The 20,856-nt window shown below is 41.1% G+C and overlaps 1 protein-coding gene across 1 annotated transcript in view; it reads right to left on the minus strand.

Moving 5' to 3' along the window:
• Positions 1-20,856, minus strand: part of LOC310904512 (uncharacterized protein) — a 411,654-nt gene that overhangs the window by 373,915 nt on the left and 16,883 nt on the right. Inside the window, exon 6 of the mRNA XM_083849364.1 lies at positions 1,285-20,030. The gene's annotated coding sequence lies outside the window, so the exon portion shown is untranslated. The remainder of the gene's footprint in view (positions 1-1,284; positions 20,031-20,856) is intronic.

Here is a 20,856-nt window from a genome sequence, read left to right on the forward strand (position 1 = left end):
ACCAGTAACCTCGATGCAGGAGTGGAATGCATCCTCAGCAAGTTTGCTGATGATACTAAACTGGGAGGTGCTGTTGACTCTCCAGAGGAAGAGGCCTCACAAAGGGATCCCAGACACACTGGAGCACAGGGCAATCATCAACAGCATGAAGTACAATCAAGGAAAATGCCAGGTGCTGTACCTGGGACGGAATACTGCTGGACACTGGTACGGGCCACAAGACGAGCGGCAGGAGAGCAGCTCAGCAGAAAGGGACCTGGGGGTGCTGGCTGCCAACAGGCTCAGTGTGGGCCAGCAGAGTGCCCTGGCAGCCAAGAGAGCAAACTGCAACTCGGGGTGCATTAAACACAGAGCAGCTGTCCAGGCAAAAGAGGTGATTCTCCCACTGTACGTTGTGCTGGTGCAGCTTCTCCTTGAATACTGTGTGCTGTTCTGGGCTCCATGACATAAAAAGGATGTTAAGGTTCTTGAAGGACTCCAGAGGAAGGCCAAAATGTGGTAGAAGAGCTTGAGGGCATGCCCCGTGAGGAGAGGCTGAGGCCCCCAGGCTGCAGGAGAGGAGGCCGACGGGTGGCCTCACCGCTCCCTGCAGCCCCCCGAGGAGGGGAAGCAGAGGCAGGCGCCGGGCTCTGCTCCTAGGTTGCCAATGGCCAGGCACATGGAAGGGCCCAGAGCTGCACTAGGGCAGGCTCAGGCTGGACACTGAGGGAAATCCCTGCACTTTGAGGGTGGTCAGAAACTGGGACAGGCTTCCCAGAGAGGTGGTTGGTGCCCCGGGCCTGTCAGTGTTCAAGAGACTTTGAGACAGTGCCTTCAATGAAATACTGTAACTTTTGGTTAGCCCTGAAGCCGTGAGGCAGTTGGATTTCATGATCTTCATAGGTCTGAACTACCTTATTCAGTTACCAGCTGAAAAACACTTATCTGCCCTTAGATCAAGACTGGTATCTGTGCCTGATATGCTTCAGTCAGGCACGGTGCAGACCCCATGTGCTGCTAGCAGGGCAGAAAGGTGACACCAAGGCAGTATCCTCATGTGCAGTGAGTTGATCCTGCTATTGCAAGCACTGGCACTAGAAGTTTGACACCAAGCACATTAGACCCAGCAAGGACACCTAAGTTCTTAATAAACCTACTGTTGCATTTGAATAATGCAACCAGAAATGCTTCCAGGAATTGAAGTTGCCTCCCTGTTTGGCATTGCCCTGTAATGATAAAGACCACACATCGCTTAAATCTCTAAATAAGTCCTGAGTTAAGTTTGCATTGCAGATGTTCTCTTACCGCTCTGATTCATAAGTGGTCTGTCCAGAGGGCCACTGGTTGTCCCTGAAGACAGGTAGAAGGGGCTATATGACATGCTGCTGCATTAAACTACTCCAGCTTTCTCTTGAGTGTTTTGTACGAGCACCAGGACTGTTCTGCAGATCATCTCAAGCGAAGAACAGAACATCAGCAAAGTCTCTGCTCCAGATGATAAGCACAATCCCACTGAAATACCTCTTCCTCCTTAGGGTGGGAAAGGTGTAGAAAGCCTTAGGACAAGCTTCCTAAGCAACCTGAAGCATTTCAATCCTGTCTCAAGGCTATGGCTGACAGCGACCTGCTCAGCTGTAGAGAGAAATTTTCTGTCTCCTATGCTACCTCATTGTGAGCTAAGCCCAGCTCACAGTACAGGACTGTATTACACCTACAGGCAGTTTGCTAAAGGTGTCCTCAGCCTCTTAATAGCCCTTCAGCCCCATGGTCAATATCTTGCTTCACATTGCAGGAACAGAAGGTGTGCCATAGGACTGCCTTGCTAGGAGATTTTTAATTACACTGTGTTTTGGTTTCAGGGGCATGTTTTACAGCCTTAGGCTAACACAATGGGATAATTTATTTGTCTATTTACATTGCATTGGAATAAAAGTGACATAGCAGAAGCTGTGTGGATTTTGGAAGCTTCTGCACATTCTGATTTAATAGAAAACTTTAATAAGGGAATCGGGACTTTCAATAATAAAATGAACGTTTATCAAAGTAGCATAATATCCTGGCAATGGACTGAATCATAGTTCACACTTAATTACAAAGGAGGCTTTCATAAGATTACCCATGCAAACTTACCGTCTCTTTCCTATGTGTTTTAAGGATTGCAGAAGCAAAGACATGCATACTGGAAATTGTGAACAGAGAGGTAGCAACACATAGTCATAACACCAGCTAAAATCATCTGTTAGGAGTGTGCCTAAAAGCATTTTCCTTATAACACACCCCTTTTCCAGCTTAATGTACCACTTCAGCTGCTAAGATTCATTCTACCATGAAATTTAGCACGCAGGAAACTCATTTAGGGAAAATAGTATGCATGTAAAATGTCACTAGGAAGGATATCATGGGAAACAATCATATAATGGCTCACTGCGGATGCACAGATAGGAGCTGGCAGAAGGTATAACTGAACTGACATTTCTCTAAGATGGCAGAAGCCTCGGGAAAAAGGTAGAGAAATACCTGGCATTTAATGCCTAGAAATTGTGCTATCAAGTGCTCTCAGCATAAGCAATATAAGGGCACCCAGAAGTGGTGATATAGCTTAATGCTAAATACTGGAGCTAAGAGGAGATTGTTGGTGGGATTCATTTATCAGTCAAACTGGAAGTTACATCATCAAATGCAAAGTGGCAAAGACATGCATGCAAGCTCTATATTGACTATTCTCCTTATTTGGCCTTCTTTTTCTCCAAGGGAAAAGAAAGAAAGTTTGACCTTAGAAAGCTAAGCACAAAAAGCAACATTCAAATCTTTTCACAGGAAGCAGATAATACAAGCTCTTTCAAAATATATTTGTTCTTTCAGTTTTCCTATGACCACTGACAACGGCTGTCACAGAAAGGCAATCTCCAAACACTGTCAGGTAGTTATCCCTTGAAAAGCCAGAAGAATAATTTTTTCAAGGAAGACTATTTATGAAAGGCTTCCTATATCGAGTGATGATGATGACAGGTGAGACTGAATTAAATGGTGGTGTTCTACCTCATGTCACCATCTGCTCTCCGCAAGCCCAAACACACCAGTGGGTCCTGACAGCATTTTTTGCAATGTTCCAGTCAAGATATTTTGTAGGGGCTTTTTTATTTTTTTAATTAAAAATAAAAAATCAATGAAAGGTGCTCACAGGAACTGAAACGCACTATTACTGCATATAGACATTTTCTCTAATTCTTGGGACCAACTTTGGTTAAAGCAGGAAACAAAAGTGTGGGAATATACATTATGAGCTGATTTAGCTGTTTAGGTAAATCAGTTATTTGTTTCAAATGGGAATACTCGGGTAAACAGGCTAATTGAGTAGTGGAACCTTTGTGAAACATCCTTCTCACTGTGAAAACAACAGATCACAGTACCAGCTGCGATACCCACTGAGCCACCTGTCTTGTCACTTCTGCGGTTTGAAACTGATGCCTGAGTCACCTCTAAGCCCGAGCTAGCTCAGACAGCACTAGGCATCCTAGTGCTGCTGTTATCAAACTGTATTTCATAGCTGCTGCCATACACAAGTACCGAGAAGCAGAAGGTACCTCCTTGACTGCAACCTGCAGTTGCCAACAGCCATAGTCACAGAAAGCATTAAAAAGTAGAACAAGCACAGCATCTTTAATGCCATGGGGACTCAATTCCTCAATGGCAAGACTAGCCACAATCTCAGCAGGGTTTGAATGAGGACTGAGATGAGGGACAACAGACAGGACCAGAAGCTATCCAGGTGTGGATCAATTGCCTGAGGTAACTTGTAAATTAAACTGATATTCACATTTTAAAGAAAAGGTACACAGCATTGAAGAAGCTTCTAGGGTGGAGCGTAGCTACATTCCATAGAAGTTCCCTAGGCCTCCAGCCTTAGATGTTGACCACTCTGGGGGAACTTGGTGTGCTGGCTCTAAGAGGAACAGCACGGAGTGTGGAGCGGAGTGGAGACACCGCAGCTAGGCTCTGTGACAAGATGGGGACTCGACTGTTCTTGTGCACACCAAGACCAATAAGCTGCACATTTGCTACCCTGAGCCAATGACCTGTCATGTTTTTGACAAAACGCTGTACTCTACTGAACCTCTGCTCATTATAATACCAAAACACACCTCCATCCCAAAAGCTACCCATCCCCAAGGTGCGACCACCCCTCATTGAGCACACGCTCCGAATTTCTCAGAGCCTACACCTCTAAACGAAGACGAGAAAACTTTTTTACTAATTGTAACCAAGATATGCCTGACTACAGTCACTCAAGCTCCACCCAAAAGATAGAAAATAATATAAATTGGCTTAAGAGAGAGGGGATGTTAGGGAAGATGCCGTCACAAAGGATACCTTCTGACTTCTGGGATCAGTTAATGGGCTGAGCCTCTCTTCCACCTCCCCATCCCCCCTTGGGATGCCACGGGGTAAGATCTGACCACTTGGTTATGCCAAGTGCCCCCCTGGGAAACTTAGAAGTCTCCATAGTGTTGCTTTATACCTTTTAACACATTTATAGCCAGGCAGTGTTACTCATACTTTTGGCAATACTCATACACTGGCAATCTAAAGAACCTGTGTACCTGTTGCTGTAATACATTGCACTAGATTGCATTGAACCTAGCCGTGATAGTTCTCATCGAACACGACCAAACTCTTTAAGTGTGGCCGTGGTAGTTCACGGAACGTGACTAGAGTGAGGGTGTATTATGTTATTTGTGAATCCGTAAGTGTGATAGTTCAGAACCCTGAACGGGACCGGATTTATAACGGCTAATTGGGTATACCTTAATGCAACACCAGGAATGTGCAAGTATCAGTAAAACCATGGATGTTGGGGAAGGAAAGGGAAACAGCACCAAAGTAACATGCTTTTTGTCATCAGCTGAAGTAAACTGGTGCTGGCCTCTAAAGATTCATTCAACTGATTTTTGGTAACAGGAGCCCTTGTAGGTGATGGAAAGTCTTCTGTCTGGAACTCTTCCTTTCTGGAGAGATCACTGGAAAAAAAGTTAAAAGAGTCTCTTGCAACTCCTATTCCAGCAGACCCTGGTGATGGTCCGAGCAGTCAGTGTGTCGTTTCAGCACCCAGAAAATGAAAAAAATGGGAGTAAAATCCTCATAAATCAGGTAGATACTGCTTTTGCCTCAGGAAGAGGTAGGCTATGGGGAGAAATGTAAAAGGGAAAAGTGAAGAATAAGTGTGGCCAGCAATAACATCACGTGTATGTTCCACAGACTGTGATGTGTACTATTCACAGACCCTCTGTTAATTGCAAAATCATACCAGTATTTCCCCTGAAAACTAAACTAAGATTCCACAAAAGCAAGTAAAAAGTGCATGCAGTGTTTCAGATATCTAAAAAGAGCAGAGTATTCACTTTACCAATTAGAAATGTCTATTCTGTCTTCCAAATTTGGCTAAGCACCAGCCAGAAGCAGTAAAATCAGTGCTCTATTTTTAGTGTCAATAGCTCGTTATAACTTGTGATAGGTTTGTTTATACATGCTGCTCTCCATTTTATACAGTTGGACTTGAAATTTGCCCCTACACATGCTGATGTGTCTCTGCAGGATGTCTCAGTTTATGACAAAATATTGGCATGCTGCCCTTGGTGCACCACCACTCTTCTCCTTCTCGAACAGCTCATACACTGCACAAGATACTCTCCCTCCTTTCCCACGGGCTGCAACCATCAGAATCCACAAGTTCTAGTTTGCGTGTCTTCCATACATGGCTTTCCTCTCCAATGTGTCATTCACATAACAGGAACGTGCCCCTAAACTAAACACTTCAAAGCCAGGTGAGGTAATAGAACAACAATACCATACAAATAGAAGTTCTCTTTATCTTCCCAGAGTCATACAATGCGTAAAAAGCTTTTACAGCTCCAGATGCCCGGATTATTGAATTGAAATTAGAAGCATTATTTCTAATTCTACTGGACAACTGACTTGATGTAGTGTATCCCCACAGGAAACACTTTTTCAAAAAGATGACATTTTACTTCAGGCTTAAACACGAAACAAGAAAACCCACACTGACCAAAGTCTATTTTGAGGCCCTGTATTATAAATTAAAAGTTCGCATAGCAGGGCTTTCATTGTAATAATCTGACTTTTCAGTTCACATCATTGACTGACTTAAAGAATTCACGGGACTTAACTGATCAATATTGTAAACGGTTTGGATGGCTCCACAGGAATTGCCTACGGTTAATTTGAGGTCAGGGTTTTTTTATTCCTTATAGGTCTCATTAGCAGTAGCCAACAAATCCAGAGATTGAAGGACAAGAGCAGAAAGCTTTATATCAACAGCAAGGCTGCAACTAGAGAAAGCAGGAGAACACTGTTCAGTTAAATTGCATAAATCCTACTTGAATCTCTTCTAGGTCTTTGGCACCAAACAAAAAAAATGTATGGAATCACTGGCAATAAAGAGTCCTAGTTTCTAGGAATTGTATGTTTTCTTTAATCTGAATTGAAGATCAAAATCAACCAAAATTATACCAGACACGATTCTCACAGCTGACACAAGAAGGCTTAAGTCTAATTAATTCTGCACAGAAGGATGATTTCTATCAACTGAGGTGTTGAAACAGCATACTTAACTAACTGTTGCTCTTCACCTTCCATTTTCTCCAACAAATCCCCAAATGCTAGCCTTCCTGTCTCACCTTGTGACTCCATACAACATACTGCAGAGACCCAAGCCAATTTTGCATAAGATGACTACGACCAAGAGCAACACAGCAACGCTGCCTTTAGTACAGAGCTACTGACATGCCTCGTCCTCTGAAGTCCGGCCACACAGACTTGTCCCTGGAGTCCCAGACGCATGTGTTGAAAGGTCATCCAGCTTTCGGGAAGCCAGAACTACACAGACTGTGAGATGAAGCCCATTAAACTGAACCAGCTTAAAAGTTACCTTCAGAAAGGGGGAAGTATTGCCAAAAAGCCTAGAGTAGATCCTTTTGAATAGTGGTTTATTATTCCAGTTTGGAAGAGACTTGAGAGTGCTGCTTTAGTCCTTCCTGCATCCTTCCAAACAGCTACATTTTATAATTCTCAAAGAAAAGGAGCTTCACTGAATGACTGAGCAGAGTAGCAATATGTGAATTCCACTACAATTAAAGAGAAAACTCAAGCTGTCAGGTAATTACCAACTGTTCTTTTTCCTCATCTTAAGGTATCTTAACCACTGCCAGCAGAAGCCTTGAAAAAGCTCTTAGCTAAGTCTAAACCAAGCTCTACTACTTTCACTCAGTCCTTTTTAAGTAACTTGATATGCACTAACAACTTAAAGTCATCCTCAAAAGAAGTCCAAGAAGGAAATCAACATCCTGGTTGGGGATGCTAATGCTCGGGAAAAATTCACTGTGTACTCAGCTCCTCAGAGAAAGTGTCCTGAGCCTGATTAAAAGACAGTTGAACAGGATGAAAAGCGTCTTCCATGGCCTATTATTCAGGCCAACAGGCAACATTAACCGATGGCTGTGTGGTTGAGCTTCAAAGGAAAACAGATTCCTTAAAAACATAACATGACATCAGCTGCAGCTACTCAAATCCAAGAAAATTTTGTAAGCATCACTGCGTCAAAGTCTTTGATTTTAGTGCCCAAGATTGAGTTAACATTTTAACAGGAAAGTCACAGAAGCCTTTAAAAAATCTTCTAACTTTCATAATTCTGTATGCAATAGAAGCACATTCAAGATATGCTTCAAGGTGCCTGCATCCAATTTCAACTATGATAGACTCTTTACTCCATTTCATCTCTTGCAGACCAACTGGAAAGCCACAGAAAGATTGCTGAAGCCAGTTCTGAAACATCACTTTTACTCAGCTAAATCAAACATCGTTTGTTTTCTGAAGTAAGTCTGATGAAATCACTTTCATGATCGGAGTGGCTAGTGCTATAATTGAGCATACGTTCATCCCGTGACATTACAAGTGTCTTCACCCCACAAAAATATTCACAGCTCAAAGTGTGTGATTTTTCAACTACACAAGGACAAAAAACAATGCGTACGGCTTACAGGTAGTGTAGAAAGAACAGTCTGAGAAATCCTGAAGATCTTCACAACACTATTTTCACTCACAAGAATCAATGCTTTAATGATTAACCTCAGACCATAGAAAGGTCAGAAAGCACCACCCAAAGCCAAGTTTTTGCAGTATATTTTGCTCCCAATGAAAAAGGCTTGTCCTGGTAAATTGTGCTTCCCTCTAAAATTCATTTCCCCTGAAGTGAACATTACACTTAGAAAAGACATCAGAAAGATCTGGGATTAAGTTTTAATTGCAACATGAAAGCCTTGGGTATATACAAATTAAGACAGAGAACCACAATTCGTAACATGTAGGCACCTTTGCAGAACTAAGAGCAATTTTCACGTGGCCAAATTTTCACTGGCTGACTGGGTTCAGAAGAACATCATGGGGTGAACATACTGCCAGCCCCACCAACAGATACCTGTTGTGAAGCATTTTGTACTAGGGGATGGGAAGTAGGCTTTTTATTAGAAATGTTCCATACCCGTAACTTACATCCTGCTCTATTGCATCAGCAATAAAAAATGACTCAAAGGAGACATATGGCAATGTAAAACAGCTGAAAATCCCCTGGCTAGTGCTCCCAATTCTACAGGAGGACTCATATGTTAAGACACGCAGTTTAAAAGAAATGTGATTAGATGGACTACATGTGTAACCAAACCCATGGCAGCACAGTTTTCATTCAGCACCACTTCAAGAGACTATCCACCAAGAACTAATGTACTCCGTTTCCAATTTTAGTCCTCACATATGCCTTGCATTACTACCGTCCTGAAGGGCCATTAGCACATAGAAGTATCATCGACAAAGGTGTTAATATTCACCTTATCAACTCCACAAAATGATGCTGAGGTATAGTTTCAGCGTTAGTTTTATTTACTGTCAATACTGTTTTCATTAATTTATTTTTTCAATGAACAATACGTCTTACGAACTCCTATTGAGCACATTTCCCTTAGACTCAAAACAAAGAAGGTAACAAATCAGTAGGATCTAATGTTATGGTTTGGTTCTACGCTTTTGGCTAAAAGAAAAAGAACTAGTTTGTAGGCATCTAGTTTTAGTTAGGCTATCAAACATGGCTTAAACAGAGTTTCTTTCAGTACAGTACACCAGACTCAATAAAAATTTAGAAAAAATATGGATAGTATGAAAAATAACTCCATTTATTAAGTTCTACGGTACAATCCAAAAATAGAGTAGTTCTACAGATAATTACCAAATTTCCATATTTATAAGATGATGGCACATGTGGGGATAATAGTACAAATGGAAGTACCACTTTCCTATTAATATGGAAATTCAGAAATTATTGGAGTTATCTGTCATAAATCAACCTTCTCAATTTTTGCTGATGGAAACGCCATTTATGCACTATATTCAATTCCAAAATTCATAATGCAACTCCCCTTTTACTTTGATAAATCAATGTAATGGTTGTCATGCTTATCCTCAATTTTGGCAAGAGTTCTGCTCTGAGATTAAAACAGGCCAAATCAATACTCGGTGCAATATCACTAAAGGCAGTGGAATTAGAGCAAGGAAGGATTTGCTCTCACAACCTTGTTAAGTGCTTAGTTCAGCAGCCCAGAACAGATGCTGCGCACCCACAAGATAGCCAAATTATTCACTTCAATTGACCAAAGCACACCATGGGATTCTGAGGCAAGATTTTGTGTGCTTACACTTCAGGAACAACTTAGTGAAAACTGTCAAGAACAAGAGATTTTAAGGTTTTGTTTTTCTAACAAGGATTGCATGTTGCTTGAGATTCAGGGCAATGCTAGTCTATCAACTTCCACAGATGCGGACTGGAGCAGTGGATGCCTTCTTGTGTAGCAGAAAAGCTGTCACTTACCCAGCAACAACAGTCCATAGCTATTGAAAATTACAGCATATTTTTCAAACATTGGCACCTTAAATACTTTATTCTTCTTTCCAGAAACCAGTTCTGCAACAGCTCAAGAAGAAACAGCAGTTGAACTGAGATAACCACTCATGCCAGGACCCAACAACAAAGGTCTCCCACTTGTCAATGAACACAAGAAGTTCCCTAGCAGAACAAGTAGTCATTTTGATGCCTAGTGTTGTTCCCCCAGTTTCCCCATGTATAGAACTTTTGCTTTCTCCAAATGGAGGTAAGAACCTATCCAGCACAGTAATGTAAACCACAGATAGGGCAACAAAAAGCTCAGAAGTTTTAGGCTTCCCAGTGGTGTTTCTTACACATGGAATAACTTATCTCCCAAAATGAGGCTACTTTAACCAAACCTGGAAAGAGAACGCAACCAGGCCTTTTCAGGTATCATCGGCTTGTTGCAAAGCCTGTAAGAAGTCAGATGCCTAGACTAGTAGTAGAAAAATGTTACACCAAAAAGCAGCAACAGCAAAACTTGAACAATAAAGCCTTTATCCATTTTTCTATTGCCCTAATTTAGACAAAAATGAGAAATGTTGAATCATTTGTCAACATCAGCTCCACAAAACTCTCCCAGGGTCTTTTTCACCCCAAGATAAAATCAAATCACATGCTGCTTGACTACTTTGTAGTAGGGCCTAGGTAAGTACGAATGAGGAAAGATGGCTCTCACCTGTTGCAAAGATGTTTCTTCTCAACAAATGACTAGAAGAAAACTTTAGCTTTACCTAATGCATTATGAAGTCCTAAGTGCAACCCAAGACATTCACAAGGACCCTCAGTCTTCCTGCTCAGCAACAGAGCTCTTCTATCACCCTTTCCATCTCATTGCACACTCCACATTCTTCTGTATAGTCCACAGTGCAGAGCAGGCAAACAGAGGACTGAAAGTGCTTTACAGCATTGTACAGATACATTCTCCCAACCACATCGGTCCCAAATCCCAGCCTGCCACATGCTTGTCACCTATCTGTACCTTAGGTCAATTTATAACCCCAAGGGTACCCCCTTTATATCCTTCCTTGTTATTCTGGGTGCGTTTTGACTGTGTGACTTAGAGCATTCAATTGTTACCTTTCGCCAAACTCTGAATGCTTTTAAAACACCATTCACATTTGGAGAATGGAAGATTTGGAAAACCGTTCACGTTAGGTGAATGGGGCATCCCGAGCCAGACAGAACCCTCAGCCACAATCAACATGGCTTCCAGTCCTACCACAGCACTCTAAACTGAGAAGCATATGCTACAGCTTAAAGGTCAAACAGAAAAAAGAATGAAGGATGACGTGAATAATTTGTTTCAGTAATTTAGTAACATTGGCTTGTTGTGATTATTGCTACAAACTCCTTTCATATTTACAACTGTGATCTTTTTAACATCTGAATAATTTATACGCAGTGATCAGCGATACATGTGTCAGAGAAAATCATGAAAATTAGCTCCTCCAGTGTTCCCAGACTTTAAGAGAACATATTTTCCTCTCCAATTACATTGTTTCTCTGTGGTTTGCATTCTGAATAGACAAGCAGAATTACCATAGTGAAAGATTCTGAATATTCATCTTGAATGTGAGGAGCAAGAGATCTGCACTCAAAACCTAGCCTTAAAGACACGTCTGTAAGATGTAACAGTTGCTTTTACCCTCCTTACAAGAACCCAGAAAACAGTAAAATGAAAAGAACTGTATTTTAAACCAGGGTAACAATTCACAGCAGGATGCAGTTTTGAAAATAAAACCCAGAGACCCTGTCTATATGCACAACAGCTCTTTGGCACAATACAATAAACTGACGGAGAGGAGCTGAGAAAAAAAGTAACCTTGTGATCGTCACTAACTCTGTAGCCATTTTAGGCAACAGGAACACTAGAATTTCATGGGAAGACACCTCACAGAAGCTGGAATAAGAGATAATCAGTGAATATTGCAAGACAAACTAACAGTGGATAGGAGATTGACAGTACTTACAAAGTGGAAAAACTGTAGAAAATCAGTGAATGGAAATTTGACAAAAGGGCTTGAAAACTTGGTGCATATGCCAAAGGATCTTTTACTAGCTACGCCATGAGCTGACAGCCTTCTACAGACTTTCTTAAGCAGAGATGAATACATAGTGGAGATTGCAATACTCATGCCCAAGACTAAGTAACTGCAATCAGTACAGTTTGGAGATGAGAAAAAATTCCACCAGGCTCATTTTTGCACAGAAAAGGTGATTTAAGACAGGCTAATTTAACCGAACTGCCATCATGGCAAGCAAGGCTTGAAAGTATCTTCTCTTAAGAAATGGCAGTATCTGGAAGGCAGTTAAGAGCATCATGCTTAACGGCCTCAGCAAAAATGCCTCTTCCAGTGTAGAGACATAACATTAAAGCTTCCACCAAACAGCTCAAATACAGCATGTACAGCACTACAGCTCAGCTCCTGCAAGAATTAAGATAGGTACAGAGGCAAACTGACCTCCAGGGAACTCTTGCAGGCGTAGTACCTTGATAGGGTAGACTCTTGCAAGATCCATGAAGTTGTTTTAAGAAGTTATAAAAATCCCAGGTCTACCCATGCAGAAGACTAGCACAAGGTCTATGAACTGCACCTCGAAACAACCATATCAGCAAAAACGTTGGACAAGATCCCTAAACATGTGCTAGATCCGAGTCAATGCTCATCCTCTCCTTTCAAGGGAGGCTGAAATAACAGCCACGCTGGCCAGAACCATACTCCTCTCAAAGCCAAGATGAAGCATAACATTGCCTTTTGATTTGATTCTCAGATCTTCCTAGAGTACCTTCCTTTCTACTAACCTGAGATCAGTGCTTCACAGATTATGAAAGACACTTGCCAAGACAACACTGGGCTGTTTTGTAACAAAGCATTATGAAAAGACCAATCCAGTTCCCGTAAGCACTCTTTCCAGAGACTAACAAGAGCTGGAGAAGTTGATCCCAAAAATTTCTTCTACAGATATATTAAATGATGCATTAAGGTATGATCCTGCTCCATTTGCAAAGCAGGAGTTTCAGTACATTGCAATGAAAGCAGATTAAGACCCTTATTCTTTAACAGATGAGAAACAGGAAAAATGCTGATCCCACAAAATCTCCAACCTATCAAATACAAAAGCAAAATACAAGATGTGTGGCCTAGCAGCTGCAGTACCAGAGCCAAAAGTTATACAATATTCTTTCTGCTGATTGAAATCTGTAAAACACTTCAACATCTGTTAGAACAAGATGTTTGTTTACCACATTCCCCTGCAAAACGGAATGATGTTTCTTACCTAATGTACTGGAGAATTTTTAGATGAAAGAGGGATGTTTATGAGAACCATGCAGGGTATAATTGAAAGAATATTTCCGGATAAAGATACCATATGTTTTGTATTTCCACTGAACCTATAAATATCTCTATAACAGTTTGGGGCCATAAATACCATGATTGGGAAGAGTTTTATGCATTTGCTTAAGGCTTTTATTACTTTCAATTATCAGTTTGCTAACAGCATCGCATTTTCCTCCCACTGCATAGCAGTATTCCCAAGGATAAATTCTGAGATGTCAATAAGATCACTGAAATGTGTACAGAACCCTGCAGCACTGGGGCTCATGGAACAACCTGGCTTCCACAGGGCACAGCATATTTCCTCCGCTACCCCCAAATGTCATGTGCTCTCTACAGAATGTGACCAGAAAGATTTCTTTGTTGCCTCAGTTGCAGGGTATGATTGGGAAAGCCTGAAAAATGCAGAGATCCAGGAAGTTCCAGCTGCACAGCAGAGCTATGCAATGCAATTCTTCCTGCACAGCATGTTAGAAGGAATAGCATGAAATGTGAATGCAGAGAAAGAACTGTAAGCTCCTAGAGATGGAAATAGCTAGTGATGACACCTTGCAAGAGACCACATAAGAAGAAATCATGTTATTGGCTTTGTAGAAAAATAAACTTATATAAATGTTTTCCAGATATTAACATTAGCAGTTTTCTTTTCTACCCCTATGTATGATGGAAACTGCTGGTATTTTTGGAAAAAGACACTGCTTGTGTTATCTAGTTTTTGGTATTACAGTACTGTAAGAGCTCTGTTTGCTCTTGTTTTAAGTTACGTATTGTACTGTCTTATTAAAATCTGATTTGCATACTACCTTTCCATTCCTTCTCAAAGAGAAATGCTTTTAGAAGGAACCTTTTCAGCCTTTTCCTTACTACTTTTTCAGTTTATAACAAGACTGTTTTATTTCACTGATGTTTCATGTAGTTTAAAAGTTAGAGACTGTTTCTACACAATTAATGAATATTGCAGTTTATACGTGCACTGTTCTGATGCCAATAATGCTATTCAGAAGGAGGAACATTAAAACTGCGTATTAAAGTGTAAGAAATCACAGATATATCTCTGCACAATACAGAACCTATTGAAGCTAAAAGAGCATGCAGTAGTGTGCTTCACTGAAAGTCTACTAATACCACTATAACTGGAAGTCTTGGGAGCCCTGCTGATTTCTCTGCTTTGTGCAAAGTTTATCACATGGCCCATACCTTCACAGAACACAAAGCAAAAGCATACCAAAGCACTCCACCAGCTGAGATTCAGAATCTGTTTTGTATCTCCATACACAGTGACAGATCAGAGGAAGACAAAAGACTCGTCTGGAGACTGAGCTACAAGTCTGAGGGCAGGAATTGCCATGTAGATTAGCTTAGACACTCCCAGACTCTCGACAGAAATGATTTTGAACATTTCCACCTGCTCATGACTCAGAAGAGGTTAACACTGTAAGCCATCTTTCCATCACAGCAGTACCTAGCTGCCCAACTGAGGAGCATTTTATGGATTAACCTGTAACGTCTATTCATCTCAGTGCGTTCAGATGAATGCAGAAGAGAAGTGTGACATTGTTATAACATCACGAGAAGAACGTTTAAAAAAAATCTTTCCACCATCGCTCAAAATAGTGACATTGCAAGCAGTTCTTGATTTACTACCACTCAAAGTACTACTGATTAGGAGAACATTGTATTTTAACTTTCCAATTTCAATTAGATTTTTATCAAACTTTTTGCTCCTGCTGGAACAGGGCTCCCATACAAACCAAGTTTTGCAGGGTTATGATGCCACTGCCAAACAATAACTAGTATCCTAAGACTACTGTGTCTTTCTTTCTAGAGTCCATAGGAGCGATCAGAAAGCAAGGTGAATGACAGTGTAGTGCTTTGTAGAGGACTGCCAAGTCACTCCATTAACAAAATATCTATTTTGGGACATAACTCTTCTCTCACTGATTTACACAGATATACATTTAGTGCCAAAAAAGCCCTTTGGGACAATCATCTTCCAGAATAGCCAGGGTCTTAGAAAAAAATCAACTTAACTGACCAAATAGCAGTATATTAGAACTGGGTTTGTCCTGAGCTCAGCCAAGAGCTCAAAGGACCCAGGAACAGATGATTCCCTGAACCTTGTGATTCACAGCTTCCACTGATTCAGATCTTTAGGGATTACAAAACATTTCCCATTCAGAGGGAAAATATAACCCCCCACAGAGCAGGCCCTACAAATTTCAGTGAACCAAGAACTCACCTAAGTTCTAGGAGGCCAAAGAGCAACTGCCTACATAAACCATCTCTTCTAATACAGCCAAACGAAGAAGCAAGGAGGACAGTCATACAAGCAGTGTGGAAGACAGGAAGTGTAAATGGGCTGTGTTTTCCCCGGTTTGATGATAATTAACACTAGTGCTATCGGCACAAATAGAGACACATATAGAATTGACTTCATGGGAAAAATTCAAGAGACCAAAGTCAGAACAGAAAGCAGGACACAGGTTAGAAAAAAGACTCCATACAGATCACAGACTAAAGTTATGCTGTTACTCTTGGTCTGTTTCCACAGCTGAAGACACTTATGGAGCTATCTGCAGTAGCAGTGAAGCAGTACTCTTTTCCTAAGTGTTCACTTCACATGTCTGCTGCACGAACAGCACCTGGAGATGGTGTCCTCTCAAGGGAAAGAACGACACCAACAGAGACTTCACAAAAGCCTCTGCCTAAACAAGCTATTTCTGACAATTTCCCAGCAGCCTGGACCAAACTGAGAACTATTGCAAAGCTCTGTTACAAAGAACCTTGTCTGAGACCTCTGTTACAAAGAACCTAAGTGCCAGCCCTATTGCTTAGAAAGCAGGTTTCAGGCAACTGGAAACCACCACCAGCAGGTGGTTTATACTAATACATGGGGGAAATGTGTGCACCAGTTGCCTTAGCCAAACATCATCCCACTCAGCCCTCCCCTGCACAGGCTTGCATACAGACAAACTGCATACAGTTTCTAGACTACAGAGGAAATGAGTTCTGGACACTTACAGCCAGGCAGAGCTTGCACAAAGGTCAAGCTCTCAGCTACTGATCTGATTTCCTGTATTTCGATTTCCCAGAACAGATTAAAGATGAATTTTGGTACTCAATCTCAAGGTAAGCCCACCTCAAGGGACTGGAGTCTTTTCAGGTAGCTGTTTCAGTTTAACATTCCAGAACTTTTTCTCTCAGTTAATTCAACTTCGTTACATATCCGTCATATTTTCTTCCAGTGTATTTTCCTAACTCTTTTTCTTTCCCCAACAGAAGATGTTCTGGTCGCTTATCGTAAGGCCATATCTTCATACCAGTGTATTATGCACCAAACTTAGAGCTCCTCTATGCTCAGAGGACGCAAGCAATACTAGAGACTTCAACAGCATTTAGGTACAGAAATACGTTATACAGGGGAAAGCCAGGCCCAAGTTAATCAAACTATGAACTCCTGTGAACCACTCATGATCCGGTGTTTATCAAGGACTGATCCTTTTACACTAAGATAAGTTTTAAGGGCAAAGCTAACAGCCTAGGGCTCCAGACTCTGAGAGAAAACACAAATGACTCGGCAGCCCAGAAGCAATCTGACAGACACTGCACAGAATTCTGCATTAAGAAGGCAAAGAGCAGTAACAATTAACCAGGACAAAAAAGTGTATAGAAAGCTATGAAGTCACAAGATAGAAAGAAATTGAAAAAAAATTATATTGCATGCTATACAACTGACCATTCCTTACAGTTTAAAATACATATATTCCCTCTTATGAGGATTGCAATTTAGAAAAAAATATAGAACTCAAAACCATTTTACTTCACTTTAGCCTTGGGCAACAGCCATCCACACATCCCTCCTATAAGTTCTCCTCCATGGACTTAACATAGAGAACATACCATGCTCCAAAAACAAACAAACAAAAACCAACAAACTGAGTATTCAAAACTCTGGAAGAGTTTCAAAAAGACCCTTCACAAAAAGCTGCATGTTCACCTGTAACAAGGAAGAGGTTCATCTTACTGTTTAAATCCAAAAGCTGAAGGCAATCAAAGGGTCCAGACATTGATGCGTGATACAGCACAAAAGCCATCAGCTACTCAAATAGACGGTGCAAGACTATTTACACAAGCAGTGCCTGGGCTTGCACATTGTTCTGGGAGCTTCAGAGATAGCACAGGCTGATGCAGACATCTGCAGGAGAGGAATACATGCTTTATCTTGCACCTGTGTATCCCACCCCACTGCACTGAAGCCCCAACAAGACTTGCTACTTAACTGAACTGGTAATAACCTAACCTTGAGGACAGAGAGGAGATGATCCTCTGTGACTGCATGACAGCAACAAGGCTTTGTTGTTTGGATCTTGAAGTTTGCATCTTTCTTCTAAATGCTTTACTGGAATTTGTTAACCTGGAGGTCAGATTTGATGTGTATTTCCCTGGAAAAGGATAAAAAGCAGTTCCAAAAATAGGACACAGAATGGTTGTGGTTGGAAGGGATGACCTCTGGAGATCAGCGAAAGAACAATTGAATTGAGAGGTTAGGATGTCTGCCCCTGCAGCCGCAGGTCAGTGCTGTAGAGGAGCCTGTGTACTGGGACAGCACCCTGGTCTACTCTGGCTGTGTAACAGCAGTGCTCTGCCCACACATACAGAACACTAAGTAGGTTGAAGGTGAATCAGAGTACTCAAAAAAATCCTTGCAGAATCCAGCTTGAAGGTGGAGCCAGCAAGAGAAGTCCACAGATCAACCAGATCTGGCCACTTAGACTTCAAAACCCTGAGTTTGAATTTACAGTTATCATTCAGGAAACCTCAGTGCTTCAGTGTTCTTTGCTAGGATAATGAGAGAACTTAGGTACTTTGTTTTAACAGGAGCACTGCATTCATTACTGAGAATGCTTTCATTTCCTGTGACTACAATCCAAAGGTACCCCTTTATTTTAGGATTGATGGACTCCCTCACATCCCTCCTTAGAAATGACATAGGAGAGAAGCTGAACAGAAAATAGGATGTCTAGACCTGTCAAACTCATTTCCTTAGTTTGTGTATTAAAAAAGCGTTTTTCTTCCTTGAGGTTGTTACATAATGCATAAACAGAACTTTAAAGATCCTTAAAGAACAAAACTGTCAGCAACAGGAGAATGGCTGTTTCCCATATGAATTCTTTGTGCTTAATCCAAGAGTATGCATTTTTCAGGACATGATTTTATTCACCACTCCAGAAGACTTGACATTGTGATGTCTTAGTATTGCAATTACTTTAGTATGATGCCAGCCCAAGGGCACATCACCATATCATGAGCCATTATACCAGGTTAATAGTCTGCAAGGAATTTATTCCTGTGAAAACATTAGAATAAAGACCAAATTAATGGTCACTTGTTGTAATTAGACTGGATACACAGTGGGCCTAGAAAACACTGAGACACAGTGATTTGGGCTTCCATATGCACAGATTCTGAAACAGTCCTTCATGAACCATATTATGTGATTTATGAAAGCACTAACTCAACAACAACTTCAGAATATATCCATGACCCCCCCAGTTCTCTCGTTATTGCAGCAGTTTTGCAGAACTGATTTATTCTGTTTAAGGCCTGGATGAAAGAGCTCTTAAAAGGTGAGAGACTTGAGCTTTAAAACAATGACTTTAAAATGCGCTTCTCTATTTCTTTGCTTTCTTTCTGTGGATCAAGAAGTTTCACAGAGGTGGTTTGTGGTACAGTTCATCTGCTTACCAACTAACACCTTGGCATCACCATCAATTATATGTGGTATCATACGTAATTATCTCTATAGTACAACGGCTAGTAGATGGCCAGGATGGTAGATGAACAAGCAGAATTTCAGAATTTCTGTAAGGGCTTGAGAAAATACTGCTTTAAGTAATTACAATATTGTGAATAAGAAAGGATGCACATCTTCCCCCCCCCCTAAATCTGGCACTCCTGATAAGTGTTTTCGTGCAGTGTAATATTACTTTCTAATGACCAATACCTCAATGTCTCCACGGAAGATACAGTCTCAGTTCTGAACATGAATTTAGGATGGCATGATACTACCTGACTCGGTTAATGCTCCAAAACCTGAGACTGACAGACAAGTGAAATCTCCTTTTGACTGTTTTGTTTTTTTCCCCAAAGATTTGCTCAGTACTAAATGCTTTAACAGAGGACATCATTAGCTTTAATGAGTTTGTCACTATTACATCTAAGAACAAAGCTCTTAAGGAGATGAGTTCAGCCACTCCACACATAGATTTCAGGCCTTGGACTAAGAAATAGACAACACCAAAAGAAGTGACCAGTAGACAAACTGAAAATACTTGCCCTTACCTAAAAGTAAAAGTAGCTGAATCTTAAACTTTTGTTCTGATAAAGCCAGGTAACCAACTCAGAAGGCTAAGAAAAAACAAAACATTTGTACAATCAAGACTTCGACATCATGGAATCAAAGACTCATTTATGTTGGGGAAGACAGTTAAGATCAAGTTCAACTACCCAACTAACACCTGTAGTGTTAGGCAGACTTGTAGTCCACTATTCAACTGTGACGCTAAGCACCACATCCACATCCCTTAAATACCTCCAGAGATGGTGACTCCGCCACCTCCCTGGGCAGCCCGTTCCAATGCCTAACCACCTTTTCTGTGAAGAAATTCATCTTGGTATTCAATCTAAACCTCCCCTGGAGTAACTTGAGGCCACTGCTCCACGTCCTATGAAGAATAGAGAAGTCATGCCAGGATGCAAGTACATACTACACTAAGATAAGCACAGCACACCTACACCTCTTCCCTATGCCACCTGACAAAGATATATCAAAGATCCACGAAGAATTAGACAGAACAAACCCAAAATTAGCAAAGGAGGTACAGACAAATGCAAAGCACTCTTTTACCATGACTCTCATCTGTCTGAATGCAATGTCTTGCATCTCTGAAGAGTTAAAGGTAAGCTAGCAATAGGTTAAGTAATTTGAATGTACAATGAATAAATGAACAGCACTCTAACATTTCAGAAAAACAAAGCTAGAAGAAATATTCTAAGAAACACTTCTAGCAGTATAAGTGCAAACATCATAGGAAACAGGAGTATTCCAGCCTAATCCACGATAGCAGATGAGGAGAAAGCAGCCAAGTTTAAATATGGAAACTGTGTTCCCATCTTGAGAAACGTGGTCATTTGCCTTTCTGTGAACCCACTGGCCAAGGAGTGTACAAACTGTGCTAGCAGCAACCTTTCCTAGAAATAGCTGGTTGCCAGTGCAAACCCAAAACTGAGCTGCTGCCAGAATAGCTCTGCTCTTCACAGTCCATTTTTCACTTTTTACAAAATATTTAACAGCTTCAGGTCTTCCACAACCCTGATTCCAATCTCCCTTGAAGAGTACAATTCAGTTTGAGAAACAATGGAGCAAGTAAAGTTAAAGAGAAATGGAAGTTCCACTCTGAATCAAAGGAGAGAGAATGCAGCCTCACAGAACCACAAAGCTAGGTTGCCAAGCCTTACAATAGCTCTGAAATCCCCTGCAAAAGGTAATAA

Source organism: Anser anser, assembly GCF_964211835.1.
Source record: "Anser anser genome assembly, chromosome: 9".
NCBI lineage: Eukaryota > Metazoa > Chordata > Aves > Anseriformes > Anatidae > Anser > Anser anser.